The sequence below is a fragment of the Falco punctatus genome, assembly GCF_963210335.1.
Source record: "Falco punctatus genome assembly, chromosome: 3".
In the NCBI taxonomy this organism is placed as follows: Eukaryota; Metazoa; Chordata; class Aves; order Falconiformes; family Falconidae; genus Falco; species Falco punctatus.
Window position 1 is genome coordinate 13,620,554 of NC_137582.1, and position 23,290 is coordinate 13,643,843.

A 23,290-nucleotide genomic window follows, 5' to 3' on the forward strand; every position below is an offset into this window, starting at 1 on the left:
GGATCATTTATGGCAAATAGAATCATAGAATATCCCAGGTTAGAAGGGATCTTAAAAGATCATCTGGTCCAACCTTCAGACCAAGCTTCAGTGAGCTCTTCAGACCATCATTTTTCAGTGAGTCTTGGAAACTGAACAAAACCAGACAGTCTAAATAAAAGCTGATATTGTGCCAACCTATTAAAAGGGTAAACAGCAAGATCCAGGTAACTGTCCTGGCAACCTGGTGTTTGGGGAAAAACAATGCGTTGGCTGGTAGAAAACTATTAATAAAGATTTAGTGGCACTGTGGGGTCATATAGCATGAATGTATGTGTCATGTTGACCTCCGATTCTGGCAGAGACAGGAAAGTTGATCTGCTATTGTTTTAATTCTGGGAGGATCGAAGGCAACTGGTAAACAATGAAGGGAACAAACTGGACCTAGATTATGCGGTAAAGTGCTGCTGGTGGTGGCAGGACCTGGGGACCTAGAGAAGTGATTTCTCTTCTGTGGGCTAGTTTTTCATGACTTTCTGTGCCTTGCACTTGAAGTTGGAGTTTGCTGCTTGCTGGCATCCGGATACCTGAGAACAGTTGCCTGATGTCTGTGGTGGTCTGGTGGACAACCAGGTCCAAATACTGAGACTAGAATAGAAACTAGGCTGAAATTTTTGGATTGAGGTTAGATGGTTTTTTTCAAGCTTTCCACTAGCATGTTCTAAAAGGGAAGAAGTACTTCCATAAGAAAATCCCTTTAAGCAGTAGTATTTCTATTTTGAAGTTAAAACTAGTTCAGGGAGGTCTGAAGGCCTAAGTCATCTTAAGTCTTAACAAGAAGGTTAGACTGAGAGAGAAGTTTTAAGTTTTCAGTTGTGGCATGTGAGATCACTTTTTTTAAAAATACTCATTTCACTGGCAGCTGCTAGCTGTTTTCCTCTGAGATCTGGTTAACCCAATTTCTCCTCCTGCAGTGTCTGCAGTAACAAGATAGACTTCAGTCTGGTACCAGGCATGTTGCTGCGACATGTGGTGCTGTGGCTTTGTTATAAGGACCCGTGAGGAATGATGGAAGGGGACTAAGGTGCATGAGATACACCTGCTGCTGCTGCTGTGTCCCTCCTCTGCTTGCTGGCTCCCTGAATTTGGCTGCAACATCTCCTGCTTGACAGCATCTGGGGTGCACAGCTTGAGCCTGGACCTCTGCCGTGCTTGGTGCTGTACATAGCTTTAGCCTATTTAGACAAGGCAGAGAAGGTCCTGTGAGGTCTGATGTGCCTTAAAGGATCTGGGAAAGCTGGGGGAAGCCCAGCAATGGGCTGATCTCTTTCTGTTTGGGTATACTGACTGCTGAAGTGTTAGGGGACAGACTTGGCTTTGCATAGGTGGGCCAGAGTGCCCTGAGAACCTCTAGCGCTGTAGAAAGCAGTGTCAAACACAATTAAATGCAGAAAACCTATGTGGAAATGAGAAGAGGTGCTGTACTGCCTTAAGACATGGTGTGATCCCTTAATAGGTCTGTTCTGAAGTAGTTAGTGCTGTGCTAATGGACATCATCCCACTAATGGGGAGAAGCAAAGAACGGGAACTGACTCCTCGAGGTTGCACCAAGGACTTCACCTGCAGCGCTGTGTTCAGCTCTGAGTCCCCAACATAAAAAGGACACGAACCTGTCGGAATGAGCCCAGAGGAGGCCACGAAGGTGCTCAGGGAGCTGGAGCACCTTTCCTATGGGGACAGGCTGAGAGAGTTGGGGTTGTTCAGCCTGGAGAAGAGAAGGCTCCGGGGGGACCTTAGAGCACCTCCCAGCACCTGAAGGGGGAGGCTACAAGAAAGCTGGAGGACTTTTTAGCAGGGCCTGTAGTGATAGGACAAGGGGGAATGGATTTAACCTGAAAGAAGATAGATTTGGGTTCGCTATAAGGAAGAAATTTGCTGTGAGGGTGGTGAGGCGCTGGCACAGGTTTCCCAGAGCAGCTGTGGGTGCCCCATCTCTGGCAGTGCTCAAGGCCAGGCTGGATGGGGCTGGGAGCAACCTGGTCAGGTGGGAGATGTCCTTGCCCATGGCAGAGGATTGGAACTAGATGATTATCAAAGGTCCCTTCCAAACCAAACTGTTCTGTGACGATTGTATGACTCTAGATATTGTCCCTGTACCTGCTTCTTCCTCATCTCTGGTTCCAGCCTTGGGATCACAGGAATAAATGATCACATTTAGCCAAACTTCACTTATATTTCTGCTCTGCTGTCATCTTTTCTAGAAGTTACTGTTCTATATCTGTCCTCTTACACATACAATGCTCAACCAGAACATGCAGCCTGTGGAATGTATAACCTACAAAAAACCCAAAGGACAACTTGAAAGGCTTGCTACTACTGGGAGATTTGTTTGTTCTCAAGTACCTGATGACTGCTACCATAGCTGTATCTCCATAAAAATGCTGCTCTGCAGTTAGTTTTAACTAGTGAGATGCATATTTTTTTTTTAAAAGATGAGACTCTTTGGCTTAGCTGTTTTGAATGTGGGTAGCTGAAGGACCATCATGGGGAAAGACTATGGCTTTGTGTTGCCTTTCCTGGCAGGAAAGCATGGCAAAAACACTTGTTGTGGACTTCAGCTTTCTCTGGCTGCTTCTAAGCGTGTTGCTTTGCATCCCTGTTGCAGTCACAGAAGAAAGAGCGGTGGATAAAATGGGGTCATGAGCACAGCCAGGCTTTCTGTGGTTTCTAAGTATTTCAGACACTTGCTGCCACCTGACATAACAAAAAAGAATTCAGCAGTTTATTATAATAAACTATGTACACACCCTGAAGATGTACAGGTGTCCTAAGTGTAGGTCCATGGGCATTTTTAATTAATTTGAGAAGATGTATTTCATGCCTGGGCTTGACGCAGAGGTGAATGGACTTTCTTTGGCCATGTAGCTGACAGATGTCAGGGCATGAGCCTGGTCAGGTCTTCAGTACGCTTCCTGCCTTTTTCTGAAATGGCTAAATCACAAAAAGCTGAGGGATATGGAATCAAAAAGGAAGTGATTTGCATGTGGTTGGATGAAGCTGCAGAAGGTTAGGGATTAAACAGCACTGAGAGAACTGGAAGTTTACCAGGGTATGAGACCTCCCATGATCCAAAGGCTCTAGAATTTTTTTCTGGGAGCACTGGTTACCATAATGCTTGCTAACATGCTATGGCACTCAGCACTCAGAGGCTCCTTCCCAGAGACAGATCATGCATTCTGTCTGGACCGGGTGGCCCAGAGAAGCTGTAGATATCCTGCCCCTGGCAGTGTTCAAGGTCAGACTGGATGGTGCTTGGAGCAAACTGGTCTAGTGAAAGATGCCCCTGCCCGTGGCAGGTGGATTGGAACTAGATGATCTTTGAAGGTCCCTTCCAACTCAAACCCTTCTATGATTCTACAGTTCCTTACCCTCAGTCCTTCCTTCTTGAACATCATCTTCACCTGTAGCTGTTGCTGCGCTCTCTCGAAACTGAGCCATGACTCCTTTTCCCTTACAAAGACTGCCTGTGTGTTGTGGGCTCGGAATTGTCCAGGTTGGACAGCCTGAACCTCTGCTCGAAGCAGTGTCAGTGTTGAATTCATCTGGGCTGCATAGGGCTTTGTGCAGTTGGGTCTTGAAAACCTCCAAGCACAGATTCAGCAGCCTTGTGGGGCCCCTTTTGCAATGTTTGACCATTATCAAGAAAAATGTTTCCTTGTGAAATACGGAAGAATTTTTCCATTCTCATTCTGCCAGGGAGAAGTGGCTCTTCATGTAAGTGGGAAAGACTTGGTTTGTATCAGTTTGCATTCAACAGATATATATTTTTTTTCAGCATTTGAATAAACTACTTCATTCTCAGTCTTCTGTGGTTTTGTTCAGTGGCAATCAGGATGGTTAAATATAGTTATTTTTGTAATACAGTTAAACACCTCCAGATACCATTACCACTTTCCTTGCATGTCTTCATGTCACCTGTTTTTCCTCCCCACATTGGAATTCTCCAGGAAAAATGTATAACATCTGTTTTGCACTTGTGTTAGTCCAGCTTCGCTCAGCCTCCTGATAGATAGTGGGCAGCTTACTCTTTTCTGCACTCATGCAATTCCATTCATGCTTTTGGGTGCTGGGAGATTTGGGAGCTCATTCTGTATAACTTATGAGTTTTGATGATATGCTGCTAGTCCTTATAACTTCTGTATGAATAAATGTCACTACGTGTACGTAACAACTCTGCCAGCTAATCCCATCTTTTCTTCAGGATAGACGCAGGGATGGGATTTTTGACCAAAAAAATGATCAGAGGTCTGGAACACTTCTGCTGTGAAGAAAGGAGGGGTTGAGGTTGTTCAGCCTAGAACAGAGAAGGCTCCAGGGAGACCTTCTTGTAGCCTTTCAGTACTTAGAAGGAAGTTGGGGACAGGCTATTTAGTTGGGCCTGTAGGAGTAGGACAAGGGCTAATGGTTTTAAACTAAAACAGGGGCAATTCAGACTAGATACAAGGAAGACATACACTGAGGGTGGTGAGGCACTGGCACAGGTTGCCCAGAGAGGTGGTTGATGCCCTATCCCTGGAAACATTCAAGGCCAGGCTGGACGGGGCTCTGAGCAACCTGGTCTGGTGGGAGATGTCCCTGCCCATGGTGGGTGGGTGGACTAGATGATCTTCAAATGTCCCTTCTAACCCAAACCATTCTGTGATTCTGTGAACCTGACCACCTGGCTGCTGATTTGTGCCTGCTGTTGTAGAGCTAGGACAAATGCATGATAAAATGATGGTGCTAGCTGAAAGATTTGGCAAAGAAACCCTGGTGTGTGGGGAAAGTGGAGCAGGGAAGTGTGCCTTCCTGGCAAGACCTTTGTCAGAGCTAAGCTGCCTTCTCATGGGCTGTCTGAAAAAAATGCTGCAGGGAGGGGTGCAACAGGGATATGGGACTTACTTCCAAGTGAGGAGTCCGAGGGAAAACTCTGTAACCTTGAGTGCTAAAGTTTAACATTGCTTTGCAAGAAAGATCCTTCTGAAATGTAGCTGTATGCCAATTTACATATTGCACCATATGATTCTTAAAGAGTTAAATGTGAACTAGAAGACTGTGGCTTTGACGTGATGGCAAAGAGCATGCATAAATTGTGGGGGAAGCCTTACAAGTCAGTACAAGATGCTGAGAACAGGCAGTAGGACATGGTGTTTCAGCTCTTTGGACTGCCTGCCTGCTGGGCATGGACTGAGTTCAAGCCAGGAGCTGTGCCTGCCTGTGAATAGCTCCGGAGGCTGAAAACATCCAGGGCTTCAGCAGCTCTGGCTCTTGTCACAGTGACCAGGAGCGGGTGTTCAGCCAGATCTTGTCATGCTGATCATCTTCTGGGCTGCTTCCTCACTTAACGTCCTCAATTCTCTGCTTTATGGCCAAGAAAATAGACTTGCAATGATGTGAGATCTGTTTAAGAGTTTAATGCCCTCTTTGGTCCAGCTTCCAGGTGATGAAACCAGGGTCTCCTGCATGGCATAGTCCCTGCTGCTAGGACCTAGGCTTATCCTGATAAGATGTGGAAATTTCATGAAGCTGTAAAGACTTAAGCTAGGTTTTCTGGCTTGTTTTCTGTTGCTCTCCACCTGGGCAACAGCAAAGGAAAAGTGAATTGATGTTCTTTATCTTACTGCAGACCACCACATGTGTCTCTTTGGATGTAACTTAGGTAAAACCGTGAAGTGACCCCAACGAGGTGCTGAGTAGCATTTGGGGAATGACCTGGGAAAAGCCAGAATACCAGCGATGGAGTGTTGAGAGATGCTCTGGCAGCCGCCCAAGTCATCTGTCTGGGGGAGCTGGCTAACCTCCACACCATGTGCTTCAAGATCCTTCACTGGCAAATGAAAACTCAGTGCTGGAGCGTGTTCCAGATCAATCTGTTCCCGCTGGAAGCCGAGCGCAGACACTCCATATATTACTGTGGACTGGCCAGTATGTGCTGTATAAACAAAGGCAGGAACTGTTGTTGTGTGGCACTTCATCAATGCTTATTTAGCTCCTAGTCCTGAGCAAATGAAACTTGGCATGGGCTTACTTTTCTTGTTTTGTCTTTCCAAAGAACGAAACCAGTTGTTAGTTACCAGGGAATGTTTGGAACAGTTTTCAGGAGATTAGAACAGCGCCTCACCAACCTACAGATGCTGCAGAAGAAGCATTCCTCCACGTTTCCACCCCAAACAGTTATGCTCTGTATTCAGATACCCAGAGAAGTGAGTTAAATATCAGGCATCTGAGCATAATTCAGCTCAATATTACTATCGAAGCAATTTATCTGGCTAATTTTGGTAAAATATGTTATTAAGTGGATTAAGGTAATTAAATGATGTTATCATTAATAGCTTACGTGGTAACATGTCCTGCCACGGGGCCCTTCTTATCTGTGACCTCACTGTAACAAATCGGGGCCCACCAAAGATGATGATTAGTGTTGCAGAGGCAGCACAACATAATTTTTTAGTCCTTTAGTGCTACAGCAGGCTCAAACCTCCAGGTTTTATATTTCAGAAGCATTTGCCTTTAATGCTGTAGCACAGAGTCAAGACTCTAGCAGGGCGTTTGGTCTTTTTCACATTTAGGGTCAACACAATTCACCAAGTGCTGCTGATCCCCTCTTGGAAGAAAACAGAGATATCATCCGTCTTACAGAAGGAAAACCAAGAGCAGTTGTTGCGCAGTGAGGACAGCCCAGCAGGAGCATGAGTTACCACAGGAGATGCGATAGCAGGGGAGGATATGCTGCCACTCCGTGCATGGGTAGCCGCAGTGCTAATTTTCGGGGCTACAATGATGTAGGTATCGGTTTTGCTTGGTAGCATATGGGGACTGCATTTCACTGAGGGTGCCCAGCAGCAGGCAGAGCTGGCAGTGTACTAAAAGCCTTGAATAGCTCAAGCTGAATGGAAAAGCTGGGAGGTTTGAGGCCTCTGTATTTTTTTGCCTTTTGTTTTAGTACCAAATTAGCAAACGGCACTCTTTTATTTCTGTGCACGGCTGTAGGTCTTCTAGAATTTGGGGGAGGAGGAGGAACAAAAGCAAGCTGCTAGCAATATATCATTTTGAAACCAGTATGTGGCTGTTGACAAATAGGCATGTAGTTATGGTAATGCACAGCCCACCTTCAGACCCCAGAGATCAGGATTTAATGGCAGGTTTCTGTACTTTTCCCTGATCAGAAAAAATGCAGCGAGTCCTCTGAAGAGTTTTGATCCTTAGAGCTGTCAAACACTAAATGTTTTATGTGCCCTGTCAATTCAGGCAATGCTTTGGAATAGGATGAACACAAAATCTCCATAAATGGCATAAACAGCTGGGATTAAGGGCACAGCTCTTACGAAACACCTACTTCTGCGCTCACCCAAGGAGGCTGCAGCCACCTTCTTGGGCCTTGAGACTTCATGGAACTGAAACACATTAACCTCTCCTCCTGCCTGGCTCCAGATTTGGAGAGCATCTCTTTGAGAGGAAGGTTTTGTTATTTCCTCTGCACAGCTGGAGACTTTCTGTTTGACAAGAGCAAGAGATTGTGGCATCCCAGCCCCTCTGTGGAACAAGGAGAGAGGGACACATGGAAGAGTCATCTTGCTTACCACTGTATGAGCTGTTCCTCTCCTTCCTGGATACAGGCTGGGTGATGAGTGGATGGAGAGCAGCCCTGTGAAGAAGGAATCGGGGGCACTGGTGGATGAAGAACTGGACACGAGCTGCAATTGCAACGTGCACTCACAGCCCAGAAACCCAACCGGCTCCTGGCTGCACCCCGAGCGGCGTGGCCAGCAGGGCGAGGGAGGGGATTCTGCCCCTCTGCTCCGCTCTGGGGAGACCCCCCCGGAGCACTGCGCCCAGCTCGGGGGTCCCCAGCACAAGCCAGGCAGGGACCTGCTGGAGTGGGGCCGGGGGAGGGACACGGAGCTGGTCCGAGGGCTGGAAGCCCTCTGCTGCGGGGAAAGGCTGGGAGAGCTGGGGGGGCTCAGCCCGGAGCAGAGGAGGCTGCGGGGAGACCTGGCTGCGGCCACTCGGTGCCTACAGGGGCTGTAGGAAGGTGGGGACGGGCTTTTTAGCAGGGCCTGGGGCGACAGGACCGGGGGGCGGCTTTGAACTGAAAGGGGGAGATTTAGATGAGATGTTTGGAAGAAACTCTTCACTGCAGGAGCAGTGAGGCACTGGCACAGGTTTCTCAGAGCAGCTGTGGGTGCCCCATCCCTGGCAGTATTCAAGGCCAGGTTGGATGGGGCTTTGATGACCTGATCTAGTTGAAGATGTCCCTGCCCATGGCAGGTGGGGTTGGAACTGGATGATCTTTAAGGTCCCTTCCAACCCAAACATTCTATAGTTCCTTGTGATAACTAAGGTGGGCTCATCCCACTTCATGCAGTCCTTGGCAATTGTGTCCATAATAGCAAGTCTTTTCAATTCTTCTCTAGTTGGCCGGCCAGGTAACACCTTCAGCACTCGAGAAGGGGGGGTGGAAAGCCAAATTTCTCTGGGCTGTTAACAGCAGAGGATAGCTCTAATCCTCAAAATGGGATTCTTGCCCACAAAATGCTCAGTGAAATGCAAAGGAAGGCTAAGGCATGAAACCAAGAGTGTGAAGCACGCCGGAGCTGTTTGCGTGTTTGGTCGGGCTTCCTGTGCTGCACCACGTGTTGTACAATCTGGGTGCTTTCCAATGCACCATGAAGTGATGTGGCTGCTGGTGTTTTCTTCCTTTTCTCTCTTCTGGAGTGGGCTGGGGCGATGTAACTACATATGGATGTCTTTGGATAGCAGAGGTCTATGCAGCATCAGACCAGGCTCTGGAAAGTGCTGTTGTGCAGGAACGAAGCTTTACCCCTGCACCAGACAGCCCAGCGTAGCTGAACAGATGGTGCTGCAGCCTGATCATTCCAGGAATGTCATCCCAGCCGTTGAGTAATTGGTGTGGGGGAGAGCCTCTTCCTTGCCGAGGACCAGATGGGTCCGCTGTGTCGTCTTAGAGGGCATTGCATTACCGTGAGCATTTAACCAGAGCTGAGCTTCTTCAGCCTGGAGAGGAGGCTGAGGGTGGATGCAACTGTTATCTTCACCTACCTAATGGGGTGATAGTGAAGACGGAACAAGGGTCTTCCATGGATGGCGTGCTGGGGAAGAATGAGACTTGGTGTTCAGTGGCAGCACAGGCGGCTCTCAGTTAGGTCATTTGCAAGGTCTTTACCTGATATAACCTAGACAGGCTGTGAGATGTCCATCCTTGGAGATTTCAGAATCTGGCTGAAAAAAGACCCTGAGTAGGATAACTTCAAAGTTACCTGTGCTTGGGGGAGGAAGGGAAGGTGCTCAGGTGAGTTCCAGAGGTCTCCTCCAGCCTAAAATATTATAAAAAGAGGGAAATGTGGTGTTTGGTTGTAATTCCTGTGCTGTAAGCTTTCCATCTCCTATCTAGAATAAGGATTGAGACCTTTAGAAGGGGCTGGTGTGTTCTTACTCTTCTGGGGGTTTTATTTGGGTTTTGGGGTTTGGTTTGGTTTTTTTTTTTTGGAAGATGCACACTGTTTTCCCTAGTTGCAGAAAACTTGGTGCATTCTCATCTTAGATTTCTTCCTCCTTTTCTCCACAGCCTTGCTCCAGCTGGGACACAGAGGTTTCCTTTTCTTTTGTATATGTGGACCTCTGGGAAGCTACCGTAATATAAGTGTCCGAAATTTATAGCAGGGAGCAGCCCTCCTCATCCTAGCTGACCATCCAGGCCAAGTTTTGAGGACTATCCTATAGTTGTCACATTTGCCTGCCGAAGGGTGTGTGCCTCAGGAATCTGCTGCTTTTGCCAGAGGAGTCTCTGGAAACAGCAAATGCTCTGACACCTGCCAAGTCACTCTCTTGTGGTGGGTTATTTGGTTTGGGATGGGGTTTTGCTCTTTGGGCAGGTTTCCTTTTACAAAATTTGTTCCAAGGATTGGCGAAACATGAAAGCGTTCCATTTCATTGCATTCATTTAATATGATTCATGTATAAAAGTAGCCCTTTTAGGTGAAATGTTGCTTATTGACATCCATGATCTGTTTCTCAGAGTTAAATATCCAAGTTTTAATAATGGACAGGAACAAACCGCAAACATTTATTTCTGGCATTCTTTTTTTTTAAGTTTCAAGGTTATTTAGGCCTCTCTTGCAATTGTTCAATTTATCCATAAGGTCAGCTGGATTTCTTTTCCCTAAGAGAGAGAAAAGCGAATGCAGTTTTGCTCACAGGCTTTGCTGCGTACACTTCGTAATAATTGACTTTGTCATCTCATCCAAGAGCACTTGTGGGAAGTCTTTGAAAACAGCTGGTCTGCTTTGCTCCTGCACTTTTTTGGGGTAGCTTACATTATATAAAAGCATAATGATTGTGCGTAAGGCTGATAGAAAAGGGGAGAAGCTTGAAAAACATGGTGCAGAAAGGTACCCTTGCTTTTCAGCTTGTTGTATAACTAATAAAATAGTTTTTCCTCATGCAGGGTCTTTATGATACAGTGTGAGAAGGTGCGCATGCTGGAGGTAGGAATCCAGGAATCTTTAGTACCAACTTTCATCCAAACAGGTTAAGCATGTTCTATGTTGGATTGCTTTTCTTGTATGCTTTTATCGAATCAGAAATAACAAATTGGGTTTCCAGATTGAGCAGGAACACTAGGTTTCATTGATTCTTCCTGATGCCTTTGTTTTCCCTCCCATGTGCATCCACGGCATCTTGTTAGATTATGAAGTGGTCTGGTCCTGGACCAGGCATATTTGAATAGCCTTTAAAGCTTCGGAAGAAGCTGTCTTTAGTACCTGTATGAACCCTTTGAGCTCCACAGCTGATATTTAGGGGGGTGGTTTCTGCAGCATCCTGGGGGGAATTGACTCAACGTTCAGTGTGTGTTCATGGAGAACAGATCCTTCAGCCGCTCTGCTCAGCTCAGCATGATGCTCTGGATGCTCAAACTGCTGATTTACCAGAAGAGAGTCATAGAACCATCAAATTATTGAATGGTTTAGGTTGGAAGGGACATCTGAAGGTCATTTAGTGCAAACCCCCCTGCCATGGGCAGGGACATCTTCTGCTAGACCAGGTTGCTCAGACCCTTGTCCAACCTGGCCTTGAATGTTTCCAGGGATGGGGCATCCCCTCTCCGGACAGCCTGTGCCAGCACCTCACCACCCTCAGTGTAACAAATTTCTTCCTTGTGTCCACCCTACGTCTCCCCCTTTCAGTGCAAAGCCGCCCCCCAGGTCCAGCCCTCGGACCAGCTCCGTGTACCTCCCCCGGCCCCACTCCAGCAGGTCCCTGCCTGGCTTGTGCTGGGGACCCCCAAGCTGGGCACAGTTCTCCGGGGGGTCTCCCCAGAGCGGAGCAGAGGGGCAGAATCCCCTCCCTCGCCCTGCCGGCCACGCCACTCGGGGTGCAGCCCAGGAGCCGGTTGCGTTTCTGGGCTGTGAGCGCACATTGCCAGGTCATGCCCTGTTTGTCACCCCCTAGTCCCCCCGATTTCTTCTCCACAGGGCTGTTCTCCATCCCTTCATCCCCCAGTCTGGACTGATATGGGGGGTTGCCCCAACCCAGGTGCAGGACTTTGAAACTGGCCTTCTTGAACCTCATGAGGTTCACAGAATCACAGAATGGTCAGGGTTGGAAGTGACATGAGCGTGAGCATGTTGGTTTTGCTGTGTTTCTCTCCATGCCTGTGTCTCGGCAATCATCAGAGATGCCTTTCTTCTCACTGCCTGGGCTTTTTTGACTTTCATAGCAGAGATGCTCTTGGTTTTGGGATTCCCTTCTGCTGCTGTGTTAATTCTCACTGGTGTCATGATGATATGGAGGAGAAGCTCATCTCACAGGGTATCTCCTTCAAGTGGTCACATAGTGTGTGCAACCCCCAGGAGAATTTTAAACTTAACTCCTGAAATGCAAGGCATTTGCATCTCCTTGGGAGCAGAAATGGTCCTGGGGGAGGGCAGGGAAAGGGATGCTTGGGGCTTTGCTGGGAAGGTGCAGACCCATATTTCTCCTAGATGAGGAGAATGTTTGGAAGAAGGGGGAGATGGAGGGCAACCTGCTTTTCTAACTCACTTTTAAATCATCCTGGCAGCCTGAATGACAGATTTCACACCAACTGTGCCGAGCAATTGGATTCTATACCCGGGCACAAGGCATGCTATCAAGAGTGATTTATAATATTGGAACACATGGCCAGGTTTCAGTGTGGATAGCTGGCATTTCCTCTCTGTTTTGCCTCTGCTTTTTGTCCGTGGTTGTGTTTGGAGGAACGATCAAGGCTTTTTCTTTTCTACCGCTTGTTCTGGTAGCGATATACGGTGCTTGGGGAGTAAGGAAGTGGCTTAGGCAGGTGGTGGTGAGGAGCAGAAACTCCGACTGTCGCACAGATCCAGTGCATGGTTGTGAATTTGCTCCTGCATATCTGCAAAGGATGGAGAGATTTTGTGCTGGGTCAACCTGTGTGCAGCAAGCTTCTCCCTGCTGCTGTGCTGCGGGGGGTGGTTCTTTTGCTAAATGAGATTTGCTGTCTAGGGCTACTGTCTTGGTGCTTTGAAGCAGCGAGCATTTCATGTTTTACAGCATTATCTCCTAGTCCTATAAATATTACCGCATCACTGTCAGGAAGAGGGGGAGTGCTGCTTCCTAATGTTTTCTTCCTATCACAGTAGGACCAAGAGGTTATCTGATATTTAGGTGGGAGCAGGCTCTTGCTGGTAATCTCTGCCATTGTTCAGAAAGGTCATCTTGTCTTACAGGCTCTAATTGCTCCAATCATTGCAAGGATTTTTAGGGTCAAACTCTGCATTTACAGGATGCAGCAACTGCAATGGTTAAATTGAGTTGACATTCTGGGAACAAGGATTGCTTGTTTTCATCCCCAGGCTTTCTGCAGCCCCGCTTGGCATGAGTCATCCCGAGTCACCGTCCCTCCTCCTCCTCCTCCTCCTCCTCCTCAGTTCTTCATGTTGTCCCGAGCCCAGCCGCGATGGGAAATCAAGTGATGTCAGGACCATGACAGGTGGCTGCTCTCTGGCCTCAAAGCGGGGCAAATCACCTGCTCGTGAGCAGCTGCCACTTCCAGCCCTGCTCCACCACTGCTGAGGCTCATGCATGAGTTAGGACAAGGTTCTTCTGCCTTGCCCTGAGCAAAAACTCCCCTAAGACCCTGCTCGGTATTTGCAAGGCAGGCACTTGACCCCAGCGGAGCTGTGCCAGTGTTTAATCTTGCTCTGGCAAGCCCACAGGGAGGATGCATATTTTTCTCTGTGTGTCAGATCTGGTGTTCGTAGTTCCCCAGTCTTTTTGCAGACATCCCAATTTCTTAAATATTTCAGAGTTCAAAAGCACAGGGTGTGCTTTCAGACTTGCTTTCCACAACTTGCGGTTACGTTTAGTAAATCTGTGAAAACAACCTTTTCCAGACACCCATGCAATTCTAGTTAGTGCTGAAGATAAAATTGGTTTATTGCAGATTACTCCTTGTTCTCCAGCATTATCATATAGTCTCCTTTTCCTCCCAGTGATGTTTGTCATGAGAACTCTCACAAAAGGACAAACTTGGCACTGGGGGCTAACCTGGTATACCACAGCTGGAAGTTAAATATTTAAGGGTGTGTATTTACAGGCTTGCAATCCTATGCTGTAAACTGCTTTAACTTCCCTACATTCAATCTGTAAAATGCTGTTAACCCCCTGTTCTCGGATACCACTTGAATTCACAAAGAGAAAGTGTGAAGTTTTACTGCTTTGGTGGAATTTTTATGCTTTTCCCGCTGCCTTCAGACCCTGATAACTTTGGGGTTTACTCTTGCAGTGGCACTGATGTCGGTGTGTGACACCTTAGAGCACGCCAGCCAGTTCATGGTCATAAATTTCCTGCTCATTTAAGGGCTTGCACATTGTCACTGGTGTAAGAGTGTCACTGTGGTGAGACTTGCAGCCTTGCCTTTCCTACACCCAGTACATGCTATCCCCATCCACACTTGGGCTTTTTTCCATCTAGGCTTTATGTTGTTTAGTTCTGAAGCCGTAAATTAAGTCTTTTTCCTTCAGAATTGGATCAAATTGAAATTTCCACAGCGTCAAAATGAAGCTTTTCTTAATCAATGAGTTAAAAAAATAGTAGTTCAAGGAAAGGGTGCCTTGCACACATGGTGAGGAGGGTTGGGATTCAGCAGCTGCAACCCTCCATACTGGAATGCCTGCCTGCCCCTCTCCCTCGCTGAGCTGCCGCTGCCTGCCCAGCTCCCAGACAAGAGCTCTGCCACTGCCCCTAACCTGGCTTTTTTCTTTCTCCTAAATATGATCAGACACCATCCTTAGGGATGCTGGTACTCCTGTCCCCAGAGCCCAAGGATATCAGTCATAGAATCATAGAATCGTCAAATGGTTTGGGTTGGAAAGGGCCTTTGAAGGCCATGCAGTTCAACCCCCTGCCACGGGCAGGGACACCTCCCGCTAGATCAGGTTGTTCAGAGCCTCGTCCAACCTGACCTTGAACATTTCCAGGGATGGGGCTTTGACCACATCTCTGGGCAACCTGTGCCAGTGCCTCACCACCCTCATTTGTAAAAAAAATGTCTTCCTTATCAGTCTTCCATCTACTTTGTGTATCTTGGAGTTTGTCCCTTTCTGTTTGTCATGAAGTGGGTTTGGGGTGGTTTTTTTTCTCTCTTTAAAAAACAGGTTTAAGCTTTAGAGTAGCAGATCTTGCATGGCTAAGAAAATACACAGAACAGGATCGCTGCACCCTGGGATCAAACCATTACAAACAAGGGACATCCCAGCTTTAGCTTTTGATCACGCAGAAAGCATCGTAGGGGAGTAAACTGCAAAACTGGGGAAGAAAAAAAGACCCAGTTCAGCTGAGCTGTAGTAAGGACCCACCTCTGCATCAGCTCTGCCTGCACAAGTCTGCCAGGGCAGTGACGCAGCTGGGCACACAGCCATGGGGAATTTGGGGGGGGGGGGGGGGGGAAACATAACATCCTTGCCAATATTTTTATAGATTTTGCTGGCTGGGAGCTCGGCTATGTGGTGTTTGATATACAGCCCCTGATGTGCTTGTTTTCATGGTCTTGGAATCGAAATGGGGGCTTCTTACATTTGCAGAATTTCTTTTTCCAGAAATTTTGGGGGTGGGAGGTAAGTTTCTGCCTTCAATTCTGATCACTGCTGATTTTTCTTGATCTGCTACAGGTTGTTGCTTGTTCATAGGCTTCTGACAAATGGCTTAAAGTTCAAAGCATTCCACTCAATATTTCACACTTCCAATATTGCAAAGATATTATTACTATTAATAACACATTAATCATCTTTCCTCTGAAGATTTTGATGGGAAAAGCAAAATAAGATTTATTTATTTTTTAAGAAGCATTAGAATCAGTGTTGGCAAGTCCCAGTGCTCGGGTAATCTTTAGTCTGATTTTTAGAAACTTCAGCACTGAAAATTTGGGTTTGTGAATACAACACTGACGCTGAAGTTGTACTAATGTCTAGACCTGATCAGGGGAGACATATGGCTTGTTCTTGGAGTGCCAGCACAGATGAAGCCACCATCCAAAATGATCCATCTTCAAGGTGGAAACCATCTGCTGCGTTGCTTTGAGGAGATGCAGCTTCACCCAGAATCCACCTCAGTCCCACCTCAGAGGGTGGGTGAGAGCTCTCCTGGAAAACCCACTCTGCCTGTCCTGAAACTGCCCTGCAAACCCTGGCACTGGGGAATCTCCAAGTCCCTAAGGTGTAAGACATGTCAGCATAATGTGTCTTGCTAGTTGGTCTGGCTGGAAAGACATGGTTTGAACCCTTGTTTTGGATCTGGTTTGGCTAGAAACCCGTGTGGTCTTACAGATTTAAGAAGAGCAACCCCACAGATACTTGAGAACAAAGTTCTTCTCCTGGGCTGATGGATCTTCTGGGTGTTCAGCAGGGTTCTATGATGAATGGAAATGCAGAATCCCTTAAGTAAGGGAGAAGTTTCTTAAAAAGCAATGCACAGTTGCTTTGGGGATGCTATCTCAGCATCCTGGAGAGGGCACTGGCTGTACTGATGGGTGGACACCGCACCTGCTCTTTCCCTCTCTAGCTCATCCCATGGCACCCTCCAGCTCTCTCTGCCACCAGTATTTGAATGAACAATGGCAGCAAACGACTCAGCCAGCTCAGCCCAGTGCTGCTGCCTCTCCCACGCCATGCAGGCTGAGCTCTCCGGTCCTCAGCAAAGAGCCAGTTTGTGTCCTTCTGTCCTCAGCCATCCTCTTCCCTTTAAAACAGAACTTCGTAGAGGCTGATATCCTCAAGACCTTGACCTCTTCAACTTGATTGAAACAAGCTGAGAAGCTAAAAAGTTATTAATTGGTGTATGGAGAGATATAGGATCACATAAGCCTCCGGCTAAAATGCTTGAGCTACTTTGAGAAGCTTGAGGTCAACCCTGCGAATTTGCTACTTTCATGCAGATACTTGATTCATCTCTGCCTGTTTGTGTTATCTGCTTTCTGGCAGCTTTCTAGACTCTTTTGGGGGGAGTTTAAAGGAGATAATGCATAGCTAACGCTCATGCTGTGAAGTTTGGATTGGGAGCATCGTATGTGCCAGAAAGCGGTCAAACTTGTTCTGATAAGAGGGAAGGAAATTGGATCCATCCTATCCTCTTTCTGAAGCTGTCCTTTGAAGTCGTGGGTTTTTTGTGTGCAGACTGGTGTCTTATCCCTGTGTCCTCTAGGCCAGAAGGCATATAACAATGCCAAAGACATCAATGCAAAATAGGACATTTGGTGATGGGAGCAGGTAGAAAATCTTTGCACAGCTTCAACTCCGCTCACCGCAGCATAGGTTTCTCTGGGAAGGAGAAAAAATGTCTGAGGCAGAGCAGGGTGATCCCTCCCCCCAGTACTTTGCTGCTTCTGGGGATTTCCTAACCTTGGAATATCCTATTTAATAGCTACCAATGGGTTTGTCCTCCTTGAACTCATCTAATTCTGCTTTGAACCTATTTATGGGTTTTGGCTGCATTGCTAAATACATTCCACAGCTTAATTATGTGCTATGAAAAGTAATTTCCTTTAGTTGTCTTTTAAACCTACTGCCTGATAACTCCAGAGCAACCAATAAAACACATCCTGAAAAACATGAGTAATCATTTCCTAGTCCTCTTTTCTGCGTTACTTTTTAGGTATAATGTGAAACTGGATTTTCAGCAATGTCTCTGCTGATCTGAAATAGTCTTTGGCTATGTTTTACGCTCCTTTGGGATTTCTTTGCTGCGAGGGCAGCGAGGCGCTGGTACAGGCTGCCCAGAGCAGCTGTGGGTGCCCCATCCCTGGGAGCTCAAGGCCAGGCTGGACGGGGCTGGGAGCACCCTGGTCTGGTGGGAGGTGTCCCTGCCTGTGGCCAGGGGTGGGACTGGGCAGTCTTTAAGGTCCCTTCCAACCCAAAGCACTCTGTGAGCCTACGATTCTACATTCCAGACTGCCCTGGCTGTCCTTTCCTGAGTCTAGCAGACATATAAAAATATATATGTATATATATATTATTTTTCTTTAAAGGGCTGCAATGGCACAAACATGCTAGATGTGAGCACTTTTTGGTGGACTTGCCCAGCGATGTGGTCTTTGTCCTGTTTATTCCTTCCCAGTAATTCCTGACACCTGGGATAGGGAAGGTGGCTTGTGACAGTGCTTTGGGATTCCTCTGGGATCCCAGCTGACACTCAGCACCGTCTTACCACTAAGGCATGGAGACCCTAAGCTCATGACCAAATACCATCTCATTATGGTTCATTTCATCTGTGACATCTTCAAGCTTTTTTTTTCTGACATCTTGGTTTGACACAGTTTATTCATTCAGTTTTATCCTCAAATACGAAATACTTTAACGTGGGAACGCCCCTCATATTTGAATTTAGTCTTCCTGCTGTGGCGTTATTTTTGGTTGCTTTTTTCTCTCCTTGTTTATCTATCAGCTATTCCCCACACCCGCTCACATGCCATTTCCTAGTAGATTCCTTTATTGAAGCTTTAATTTTCTTTTACCGTCTCCATTTTAGTTTAGTTTCTATGGGAACAGAGACAAAGATGGAAATGGAAACTACCTACTCTCATCTTCCTACTGGGACACGTAATTTTGTATGTATAGTGCAGTAGCTGAGAGAGGCTGATGTTCAGGAGGCTGCTTGGCTTCATCCAACAGGTCTTGTGTGAGTGAGCGGTGGAGTTAGATCAGACAGTGGGTTACAACATGATGTTGTTAGTTGCTGCTTTGTCTGCACTCGGGGGCAAAAAGGCTGGGAAACCTCTGTGGGAGTGTCTGCGAGCAGAAATACTTGCCAGGCAGCCTCCTGCCCTCCTGGGGACTGTTCCTTGGTGTTAAGCCTGAGATCTCTGGTGGTGAATCTCATCCCAAATCTCAGGGATTTTGATTCCCAGTGGAAGTGGGGAATTGCAGCAGGGATGGGTTGTCTGGTTTGGGAGCCCTGACGTGGTGCTCAGTCCAATGCTGGAGAACATCAGATGTCCCTCCTGGGTCTCAGCTCCTGAGTCCCTGGTGGAGTCAGCGCGTGGTGGGGAGGAGGCAGCACACTGAAATGATCCCTTGATCAGAGAGAGATGCACGTTCCCCTGCCCTGCGTGGGCAAGGCAGCCTCTGCACATGAAACAAATCCTGAACAAATGGCAGCCCTTAGGTTTGTTCCTTCTGCTTTCTACAAGGTTTTTCTCACAGCTTGCCCATGACTAGGGAGGGCTAATTTTGTTTGTACTCAGCCTTTGTTGCTTGAGCAGACCTTTGCAAAGAAGCAAAGGCTTATGCAAGGTCTCTGTAGTTCCCATAGTGATTGTAATATTAATATTTAAAAGCGGTGTTCCAGGTTATCCAGATACCTGTTTCTTCAGAAAAGAAAGGAGCTGGCAAGAGCTGTAGTTCCTGGTGTCAAGCTGGCAGAGAGGGCTGGGAGGCTTATCCCTATGCAAAAATGCTCCTCCATGGTTTGGCTTCCACAGAAGTGCTGAAGAAGAGCCTGGCTAGCTGGGAGCGAGTGGCCCAGGAGCTTTCTCAAAAAGCATTTCAAGTGAACCGCCTGCAGCAATGGCATATCTAAATACATGTTGCCCCAGTTTAACCAGGGCCAGGAATTACTTAGGGTGTATAATTTAGATTGCAAATTACTCTTGAGTTGCAAATCTCATGTTCATATCTCCAGCAAATAAAAGGCACCAGATGACTTAGGAGAAGTTTAGCACAGACACTGTTGGTTCTGTTGTGCCATGTTGCCCCTATGTGTGTCCTTACCTCTTCCAGAGTAGCTGTGTGAGCACGGGTGTCCAAAACAGCATCTCTGAAACCTGGCTTGCTGGCAGTCTGCAAAAGATCGAGTGATCTGCAGCATCCTGCCACTCATTTTTCAGCTGTCAAATTCCCTCTAGACAACTACAATACCCCACGGTTTTCCATGCAGCGCTGTCATCAGGCTTTAAACAGCAAAGGGGATGGCTGGAATGATGCAGCACTGAGCAAAAGGTGTTTGAGATGCCTTTAAGCACCCCCCACGCAGCAAGAAAAAGGACCCACAAAGCTCTTTTAACGTGTGGTGTAGCAGGCTGGTGTTGGAAAGAAAAAGATCGTGCTTGTTTAAGGTTTAGACTTTTAAACTAAAAGAGGGGAGATTTAGACTAGATATAAGGAAGAAATTTGTTACACTGAGGGTGGTGAGGCACTGGCACAGGTTGCTCAGAGAGGTGGTCAATGCTCCATCCCTAGAAACATTCAACGCCAGGCTGGATGGGGCTCTGAGCAACCTGCTGTAGTGGGAGATGTCCCTGCCCATGGCAGGAGGTTGAACTAGATGACCTTCAGAGGTCCCTCCCAACCCAAACCATTTGATGATTCTATGAAATATAGCAATTTGGTGCCATTAAACTGAAAATCATTTTTCCCAGGCTTGCTTGCTAGGTGGCATCTTGTCTTCTCCCAAGTGAGTCGCTTGGGCTCCCTGGCTCAGCGTCGCTTCTTCCAGACCCTGGAGCTGCCTGTGTACACTGGAGGGCATGAAGGAGAAAAAGTCCAGGCCTGCTGGGGATCACGTATTTACACTCATTTTCCCAGTCCTTTTTCTGACGCAAATTAAACTGTGCTGCCAGAGAGGGAATATGAGATTTTTTAATTATTTTTTTTTAATTTCTTAACAGAGTAGGTGGTTGTTGTGCAACTCAGAGAAGTTATTTATACATTTCTGTACTCTGTCCTTATCTTGCGGTGTGCTTTCCTCCTCCAGTGCAGCCGTGGGTGGAGAACTGCAGCTCCATTTCTTCCTGGAACGTCTTTTCTGTTCCCTTGATTACCAGAAACAAAAGCTGGAGGTACCAAGTCAAACTTAAAAGCCTGGGGGCAAGAGTTTCATCTTCTCTTTCATGTCTTTCTGAGACATTGATCACTCTGGCTTTGGACCCAAAAATATCGTCTAGGGCAGTAATTTTTTCAGCAGCAGTGTGCAGACTGCCGGAGATGTAGGAGACCTGGGGTTTGTGGAGACTGGCACACTAAGCTGTGTTATCGGTGGCATCCCACTGCTCAAGGAATGCCTCTCTTTCATACAAACAGTCCCAAAAATCCTGTAGGCAGGATCAGAGCTCTCTGCGTCATGCTCATTAACGAGGCTCTGTCGTGGCACTAATTGCTTGAAGCTTCCTGTGAAGATGAAGGATGTGTGCGTGTGGAGGGGGTTGCTTCTCAGTGAGGGTCAGCACTTCCTGGTGTAAATCCTGGTGCTCTCCCGAAGGCAAGAAGTAATTTGGGGTCATTTGGTCATGGTGTCTGGGAGACTGAAGATGACAACTCCAGCAGAAGGACACAACGTCCTGCAGAGCCCAAACTTGTTGGAGAAAACAGTAATGAAATACCTGGGGGCATGTCTGTGTGCCCAGTGTAGCTCATATATAACTCCAAAAAAGCTTAAAACTAATCTGACTTCCAGTCTAATAAATACAAAATGTCTGAGGGTCGCGTTGAGTGGAATAGGCTCTGACACGCATGGAAGGTCTTCGTTAGTGCTTTGCCCTGAAGCTCATTATCTGGTTTAGAAGGAGATGGTAGGGAGGTAAGCGGTAGGGAGGAGAGTGATCAACCTCCTGCTTGCAGTGGTCTGCTGGGAGAGTAGGAGGGACTCCCCATGGGAAAGTCTAGTTTGTTCTAGTCTTTATCCTACAAAAGAGGTACCGCTGGAGGTAGAACAGTGACAGTATGGTTGGGACCATGTTGGACCATGATTATGGATTATACAGGTAGTCTGCAACTACATCTCAACACCCGCTCCCCCCTAAGTTGCTCCTGAGCATCCTTGTGGTGGCCTTCAACAGTCAACCATTGGTCTGGAGTGAGCTCTGCGTCCCCATCACATCCCTGTGGTCTTGGTTCTCTGCTTTTCATGGTTTCTTAAATTAGCTTGAAATTTCTGGCACCTTGCTTTATTACATTTTTTTCCAGATGGTTCCTTTCCATCCTACCTACTCAGGTAAATTAGAAATGGTTCTTCATAGAAAAGAATATGGTTTGAATCTGGAGATGCTGGGAGCAGTCTGTAAGCACTTGAGGAAGTGGTTGCATGCAAGAAGTTTGAAATGTTGAGATTTACTATATTCAGAGAACTGATCAGGAAAAGTCGCTTTGGTTTTTTGAGAGCTATCTGAGGTGACAAAGCTGTTAAGTTTAGGAAACAGTTTCTATATAATTGATGTTTTTAAAACAAAAATCAATCCTCTGAAAGCAGTGGTTTGATTCCATGAATTTGAAAGCACACAGCTTTTGGTCTTGTTTGATTCGTAAAGCAGGTCAGGGGAGAACAGTTATCTCTAGCTGCACTTACCCACCTGTGCTGCATCACTTCAGACTTCAACGTGTAGATCGCACTGCTACCTTTGAACTGGTGGAGATTTCTGGATACATGTTTGTTTGGATTTCTGAATACGGGTATGTTTGAGTCGATCCATAGAATCACAGAATCATCGAAGGCTTTGGGTTGGAAGGACCTGTGAGGGTCATCTAGTGCAAACCCCTGCTATGGGCAGAGACATCTTCAACTAGATCGGGTTGCCCAGCCTGGCCTTGAGATCCCAGGGATGGGGCATCAATCTCCTCTCCAGACAGCCCATGCCAGTGCCTCACCACCCTCAGCGTAACAAATTTCTTCCTTGTGTCCACCCTACATCTCCCCCTTTCAGTGCAAAGCCGCCCCCCCGGTCCTGTCGCCCCAGGCCCTGCTAAAAAGCCCGTCCCCACCTTCCTACAGCCCCTGTAGGCACCGAGTGGCCGCAGCCAGGTCTCCCCGCAGCCTCCTCTGCTCCAGGCTGAGCCCCCCCAGCTCTCCCAGCCTTTCCCTGCAGCAGAGGGCTTCCAGCCCTCGGACCAGCTCCGTGTCCCTCGCCCGGCCCCGCTCCAGCACGTCCCTGCCTGGCTTGTGCTGGGGACCCCCGAGCTGGGCGCAGTGCTCCGGAGGGTCTCCCCAGAGCGGAGCAGAGGGGCAGAATCCCCTCCCTCACCCTGCCGGCCATGCTGCTCAGGGTGCAGCCAGGAGCTGGTTGCGTTTCTGGGCTGTGAGCGCATGTTGCTTGTTCATGTCCAGTTCTTCATCCACCAGTCCCCCCGATTTCTTCTCCACAGGGCTGCTCTCCATCCACTCATCACCCAATCTGTGCTGGAAGTGGGGACTGCCCTAAACCAGGTGCGTGAAGTAGTTTGTGTGTGTCAAAACCCAGAATCCACCACTTCTGGGTAGCTGCTACTGTTTTGGTGCTATGAAATGAGGCATTAATGGCACAAGAAACTATTGCAACAATGCAGTTCTGTACCAAGAGGAAAATGCAGCTCTCATTTAGGACCTTTGAACTTCATTAACAATCCTTCCTTCCTTTTTAACCTTTTTAAGGTTTATTAACATCTCCATCCATAGAGCTTCTCCAGTTTCTGCACTCCCCAGCACAGCCCCTGATCTTTGCCCATCCCTGGAGCAGCTGGCCCACCAGCATGGTCCAGGTGGATCCATGCTCTGCAGGTCTCCATGCCCAGGCATCATCCAGCAACCACCACAAGACTTCCAGCTGTTTAAGGAGAGCACAAAACCATCACCTAATGCTCCTGCTGGCTCCATCCCTCTGCACAAGTTTTCCTAGGGCTGTGCAGCTGGATCGGCTCGCGCTCAGCTGTCTGCACAGTCCTGTATTGGGGCACGATGCATTTTTTTTGTAGCTCAGATGCACAGGCTCCTCATGCACCCACTGATCGATGAGTCATG

General features: G+C 47.5%; 1 protein-coding gene and 1 long non-coding RNA gene across 5 annotated transcripts in view; one reads left to right on the forward strand and one right to left on the reverse strand.

Annotated features, from left to right (window-relative positions):
• LOC308060475 overlaps nt 1-21,938 on the reverse strand; it is a 73,205-nt gene extending 51,267 nt beyond the window's left edge. Inside the window, exon 1 of the long non-coding RNA XR_013926751.1 lies at nt 11,162-21,938. This is a non-coding gene — a long non-coding RNA (uncharacterized lncRNA). The remainder of the gene's footprint in view (nt 1-11,161) is intronic.
• The window catches only part of ARHGAP39 (Rho GTPase activating protein 39), a 149,755-nt gene that overhangs the window by 52,840 nt on the left and 73,625 nt on the right, over nt 1-23,290 (forward strand). The window lies entirely within an intron of this gene.